Source organism: Sus scrofa, chromosome X (genome assembly GCF_000003025.6).
Source record: "Sus scrofa isolate TJ Tabasco breed Duroc chromosome X, Sscrofa11.1, whole genome shotgun sequence".
Classification (NCBI taxonomy): Eukaryota; Metazoa; Chordata; class Mammalia; order Artiodactyla; family Suidae; genus Sus; species Sus scrofa.
Genome location: NC_010461.5, coordinates 79,773,715 through 79,780,793, shown reverse-complemented (window position 1 = coordinate 79,780,793; position 7,079 = coordinate 79,773,715).

Here is a 7,079-nt window from a genome sequence, read left to right as displayed (position 1 = left end):
ATGATCTTTTTAATATGTTGTTGGATTCCTTTGGCTAAAATTTTATTGGGAATTTTTTCATCTATATTCATAAGGGATATTGGCCTATAGTTTTTTTTTTGGTGGTATCTTTGGTTTTGGAATTAGGGTGATGTTGGCATCATAGAATGTCTTTGGGAGTGTTCCTTCTTCTTCAACCTTTTGAAAAATTTTATGGAGGATGGGCACCAGATCCTCTTTGTATGTTTGGTAGAATTCACCTGAGAAGCCATCTGGTCCTGGACTTTTATATCTAGGGAGTGTTTTTATGACATATTCAATTTCTTTTCTAGTGATTGGTCTGTTCAATTTGAACTTAATTTGCCTTTTGACACTGTTGACCACTCTGCCTCTTTCTTGAAACTTTCTCCTCCCCTGGCTTCCATTAGACTATGCTCTCCTGGTTTTCCTCCTACAATTCTAATTGCTTTTCCTCAATCTTCTTTGCAAGCTCCTTCTCCTCTACCAGCTATTATATTGCCTCAAACTTTTATATACCTAGGTAAATATAAAAACCATATTTTTCTTTTAATTAATCTAAAATACATGTGATGACAAAGCAAAAATTATAACATTAGCTTATAGGGCTCATCATAAATGTAAATGTATATAAATGTAATATTTATGACAACTATAGCACAAAGGATGGTTTAATGGACCTATGTGGTTTCTAGATTCTACATTTTTCATGAAATATTATGAGGTTAACTCTAAGTATACTGAAACATTAAGAATGTATATTATAATCTCTGGGATAACAATTAAAATAACATAAGGAGATATAGTTAAAAATCTGACAGCTAAATCAAAATGGAGTTTGAAAGTATTAATCCAAAATAAAGCATGAAAGGGGGAACAGAGCACCATAACAGATAGGATCCAATAGAAAAATAATAAAATGGTAGACATGAATGCAACCATACCCATAATTATATGAAGTATTCATTTTAATGAAGTTCAATTTATCAGTCTTTGCCATTAAGGATCAGTCTATTTTTTGTGCTTCTCTAAATGGTGTACCTGAGACTCATATTCAGGACCAACTCCAAAGTCCATTTTTACAGCCATTGGCCATTAAGCTGCCTCCCAGTATCTGTGTTTCAGGGATTCCGTGCTCTCAATCTAGAGTAGAGAGAACTGTACAGAAAGTCTGCAAAAGAGAAAATCCCAGGCTTCATATAAGAAACGAAATCCCAAGAGTCCTGAAAGGCTAAAGAATCTAGTAACATGAGGGATTGCTCCTGTCCTTGGGGATGACTTATTGCTCTGTCACCAAGGAATGATATAAAATTCTGTAACCAGGGCACAGATGTTCATGGTTTGGATTTTCTCCTTAGGATTCAGAACATGAAGTAGATAGAGCTACCATTGGCCCTACAGCAATACCAGCTTCATTCTAATGGGTGCTTCTAGAGATATTTTGGCAGTTAAGCTCAAGTTAAATTAGAACAGCAAGATTCTTTCAGAGCATTGAATATCCAGTGATTGATTTTTGGTCTGAATCCAATTTAATCAATGAACCACATGTATGTTGAGATTCCCTGCAACTTCTTGGCCTCCCCTCCCCTACCCATCTTTATGCTACTTCTTGCTACTTCTTTATGCCATCTACCCCTAAGTCCACTCTATAAAACTAATTAACAATCATCCTAGGAGTTCTGATTTCTCTTTTCACCCAAATCCCCTAGTGTTCCTGGATCTTGTTTCCATGGTAACAACTAGCATTTGTTTCTGTGACTTTTCATTTCCTTACCTGTAACTTACCCTGTAACGTATTAAAATATGAATTTTACCTCCCATCTAAAGCCCAAACGCCCCTTCACAGTCGAACTGATCTTTCCAAGATCATCAGAAACCTCCATGTTGTGAAACACAGAGGAAGATATTTGGAGAAATTCCTTTTTTTTTTTTTTTTTTGGCTATAGTATGCAGCAGCTTAATGAGAGATCTCAGTTCCCAGACAAGGGATTTACCCTGAGATGCAGTGGTGAAAGAGGGGAATCTTATTCACTAGAACACTAGGGAACTCCCTGGAAAAATTCTTTTCCCTCAGCTTCCCTTAAATTCATCTTCTGGGTTTCCTCCTACTCCTTTGTCTACACCTTCTCAATCTTCTTTACAGGATTTTTTCCTTTATGTGTCAGAGGTTGGTGTTCATTTGGACTCTGTTTTATATTTTCTGCTTTTGTCAGTGTACACAGTTTTCCAGCATGGTTATAATTGCCCCATTACCTACAAATGCCAGATATATGTTTATATGTCTCACATCTCTGTCTCCATCTTTGATCTCTTCTCTAAACATGAGGCAAGTCTACTGAAATGTCAATTGGGTATATCCCCTTGAATAATGCCCCCCCACCAAAGAGCTCACGTTCATCATGCCCAAAATTAATTGCCATCTTCTCACCTACCACTTCCTCCTTCCCTTCTCTGTTTCAGTAAGTTGCACTTCCAAATACCCAATCACAGTTCTGCAATGATCAGAAACCTGAAAGTCTTCCTTGATTTTTTTGTCTCCCTCCCTGATACCTCCAATCAATCAATCATCAAGCCCTATCAATTCTCTCTCTCTCTGTCTCCTTTCTCTCACCCTCTCCCCCCCCTCCTTCTCCCTCTGGAGTCTAGCTATTTCTTTCCATCTTCACTAACAACACCATAGTCCAAGCCACCATCATGAGTTGCATGGATTATCACAATACCCTCTAGACTTATTCCACTTAAATCCATTCTTCATATTGCTGCCAGAGTCATCTTGGTAATTTCAAAGCATTAAATCTTTCAGTGGTTGCCCATTGCATTGGGGGAAATTCAAAAAATTTAACACAGAATCTAGACACTTAGAATCAAGAAAGTCTGAGATGGTCTGGGTTTCAACCCTGTGTCTGCCAATAACTAGCTAGGTAAACTTGGGCTACTGGGTTAACCTTACTGAGCTTCTGTTCCCCTATCTGTAAAATAATAATCATAATAATAATAGTAATAATAATAATAAATGCCTCATATGTGAGGGTTTAATTGCACATGAGTGAAGCAATTTAGAATGTTTTCTCTCTCATAATTAAATAAATAGCTACTATCTTTGTTGTTGCTGTTATTGCTATTACTCAACAAATACTTTTTCGTGTTTACTATGTGGCAGGAATGGTGGTAGACAATGGCAATACTATTTTGAACAAAATAGACAAGTTTCCTACCCTCACAGGAACTGATTTACAATCTCACCACATTTCTTACCTCTTATAAACTTACGCTCTATATTGTACTACTTTTGTCCCATTATATGCTGTTTTTCTCACACTGTTTTACTCTCCTCTGGGCATTTCTCCTATGCACTTCCTATTTCAGAAGTGCATAGGAGGACTCTCCAAGTCCTCCCTTACCTATTTAATACTTCATCCTTCAGATCTCGATTTAAATGTCACTTCTAAGATTTCTATAACTGGATTAGGCCCCCTTATTTCTTAACTATCCCTCTGTCTTAGCACATTTGTATTTCACCTGTTCATAAATGTATACTCCAATACACTCTAATCACCAATAGATGAGAGAGTCTGTAAGTCTTGTTCATCGCTGTTTCCCTAATTGTCAAACGTAGTGTCTGATGCATGTAGACATTAAGTAAATATTTATGGAAGAAAGTAAAGTAATTAGTAGAGGCCACATGGATCCTTTTGCCTTGATGGCATTTGGAGGGGGGTGCCTCCTAGTAAATTGATGGTCACCTTTGTATTTTACTTTCTATAAGCTACTATGTCTTCAGTATCACATGCCATCATCTGGAGTATTTGTACACTTAGAAAGCAGAGAAAGGGCAATACATGCAGAAGACATCTTAGCAGCTATTACTTGAACTCATAATTGTGCACACTAATTGCCATTCTGCTTTTTAATAATGGAAAGACTATTTTGAATAAAGACTCATAGGAATAATTGTTGCTAGTTGAGTTGTTGAAAAATGGCTATCATGTAGTCTGGGAGTTGGCATCCTAAAGAGTTGGTCTACGCTGAAGTAGACCTGGAGCTATACTCCATCTTGTTGAAGAAGTTGCTTATATAGCTTTCTCCTAAGAATATTTAATGCCACAGCTCTGCATATGATTGTAAGAGAGGGTAATAGGCTATACTGCTCAGAAGAATTTCAGAAATGATTAGCAACATTAGTAGGATGTCTGACCAAAATTGGTTGGCCATAGAAAGAAGCATAGAAAGTCAGCAGTGATAAGGCTGCCAAAAATTGACAAGCATTCCCAGCCAAGTTCTGGCCCTTATCAAGTTTCCTAGCTACAAAGATACTTCAATGTTTTGAAAGATGTACTGGCATATGGCAAGCACTTCTGACTGTAATATAGTCCTGGACAGGATTATAACTGAACCGTGTTATGGTTTCCAAACCACTAAATCTTTCCTAGAATATCAATATGTAAAATAGTAAAAGGTAGATTACTCCCCCAATTCCATTCCTATCCCCACAAACTATGACCCACGAGGAAAGAATAAAAGGAACACTCTACTGGCAATCAGAAAATAGACTCCATAGAATCCTAGGGTAGAAACAGAATATAAAATAATTCAATCTAACCAACCACCCTGTACTTGAATTCCCTTCTACAAGAACCCTCCAAGCTCTATCTCCTATAATGTTTCTGCTCTTAGACAAATCACTTCCCCTCTGTAGCCCTCAGTTTATACATCTGTAAGGAGTGGGATGAGTATACTCCAAGATCTTTTCATCATTAAAACATGATTCAACAGTACTAAGAACACATAGTAATCCTGACCAAGAAAGGAGATAATGAAACTTGTTAAATTTTTCATTCTATGCAGCCAGTAGTCCAAAGGAATACAATCTGAAGCAACCAGTAGGACTCTATAGATTCAGGGATTCTGAAACTTCTCTAATTTTTCATGCAAAACTGGAGCATTCTTCTGGTAATGGAGCCCACTGGATTTTTGTTTGTTTGTTTATTTGTTTTGTTTTGTTGTTTTATTTTGCATTCATCTATTGCAATATTTTGCATTTTAAAAGGAAAACCCATATTTTTTAATAAAGTCATTTCTTTTGGGGGTTATATACTTGTCCCAACTTTGGCTGTTGTAGAGCACTCTTGACCTCCTTTGAGTATATGAATTTGGCATAGTGTTTCTTTGTCTTTTTTCTTTTTTCAAACATCAATCTTTTCTGGCTTTTCCTTGTAAAACTGATGTGTGTTCAGTACATGGACATCCAAATGGTGCTTAGGAAGTACAATATTTACCAAATTTTCTTTGTCATACAAGATTTTTACATTTTTTATTGTAGTAAAAACTGTTAATATGATACTTCTAACAGATTTTTAACTGCATAATGTAGCTTTTATTAATTAAAAGAGTGGCACAGTGGTGATTACTTTCCTAATAGGTCTGCCACTTTTTGGGGGGGGCCTCACCCACAGCATATGGAAGTTCCCAGGCTAGGGGTCCAACTGGAGCTGTAACTGCCAGCCTACACCACAGCCACAGCAACTTGGGACCCAAGCTGCGTCTGCAAACTATACCACAGTTCATGGCAATGCTGTATCCTTAACCCACTGAGCAAGGCCAGGGATTGAACCTGTGTCCTCATGGATGGTAGTCAGATTCATTAACTGCTGAGCCACAAGGGGAACTCCAGTCTGCCACATTAATAAAGGAAAGATGAGAAGCTTCATATTGTCCTAAGCTAACTAATGATTTAGACTCCACTCTTTTCTTCCAACCATTTTCAAAGTGCTTATGAGAATACTCATACCTGAAGTGTGGAATCAAAATCTACCTGGAATGCTTCTTAGTATGTTTTCTTATTGTAATAAAAATTCTGAAATCATTTATATTCCCTATAGGATTAAGCAAGTGAGTAAATGGATATTGTAGGGAATCAAGATTCTCATTGTGGGAGAAGGAAAATACAAATAAGGAATGAAGAAAGATGAAATTAGGATTGAAGGTATCAATATGATAGCTTTGCAATGGTGCCACATTAGCAATGAGCACATGTAGTATATAGATCTTGGTTTCTAAGTATCATCCCGCATTAAAAGCAATTTTGACTCCTTGGAGAAATGGCTGACACCATTTCTAGGGGAGGGAAGTTATAAGATGAGCCTGAAGTACTTTGTCTTAGTAGAAAGTTAAAAAGTACTAGAAAAAAAAAAGAGATGGATAACTTTGAAATAAACAGCTTGAAAGAGGACCTCCCCCCACCCACCCTATCTGAGTAAATCTGGTACAATTTGAGCATCAAAATAAATGTAAAAAGTAATGAATAATAATCCATTGAATAAAATAGGTACCCATGAGTCCATAATGATAAAATTAATTTGTATGTCAGGACCCACAAAATGGAGGCCACCAACGTGGCCCAGCCCACATTACAAATCTAAACCTAGGTCAGCCTTCATTTACAGGAAACATCTGTCAAGGAAACCTAACACAACTCACAATCCTCTAACTCACCTTTAGCTAGCTTACCTAGCATAGGACCTGCCAGCCTTATAAGAAAATCCCTGACCTCCAGCCAACCATGCCATATTCGTGTTATTTGTGTTGCTTTATCTAATGCTCTGTAAAACTCACTTTTTCCCAAAATCCCTTAGGAAGAGTGCTCCACTGCTTGTTAGGTACTGTACCCCCCAATTTATGGATTGTTTCCCCTAGAATGAAGGACAGCAAAGTTGTTACTAAATTATTTTAGTTTTGTCATTTGACAATAGTGATAATAAATAGAAAGAGAGACAGAGACGGACAGAAAGACAGAGAGGGAAACAGAATGTCAACTAACAAGTATGGGAGGAGTGGTGGATTTAGAAAAGCACCATTTTAAAGATCAGGCTAGAATCGATCATTGATGCTAAATACAAGCTAGGGGGATGGATGACAAACAGGACATTTGTGTGGTCTTAAAATGCCTACCCACAATTTCTTTATTAGTTGCAAGTGGAAAATAGTAACTGTACAGTGGAAAAATACATGATACATTGACCAGTGATCAAAATTAACCTCATTAGTGAAGGGCAGATAGAACTGTGCCTCCGTATGTGCTTCCC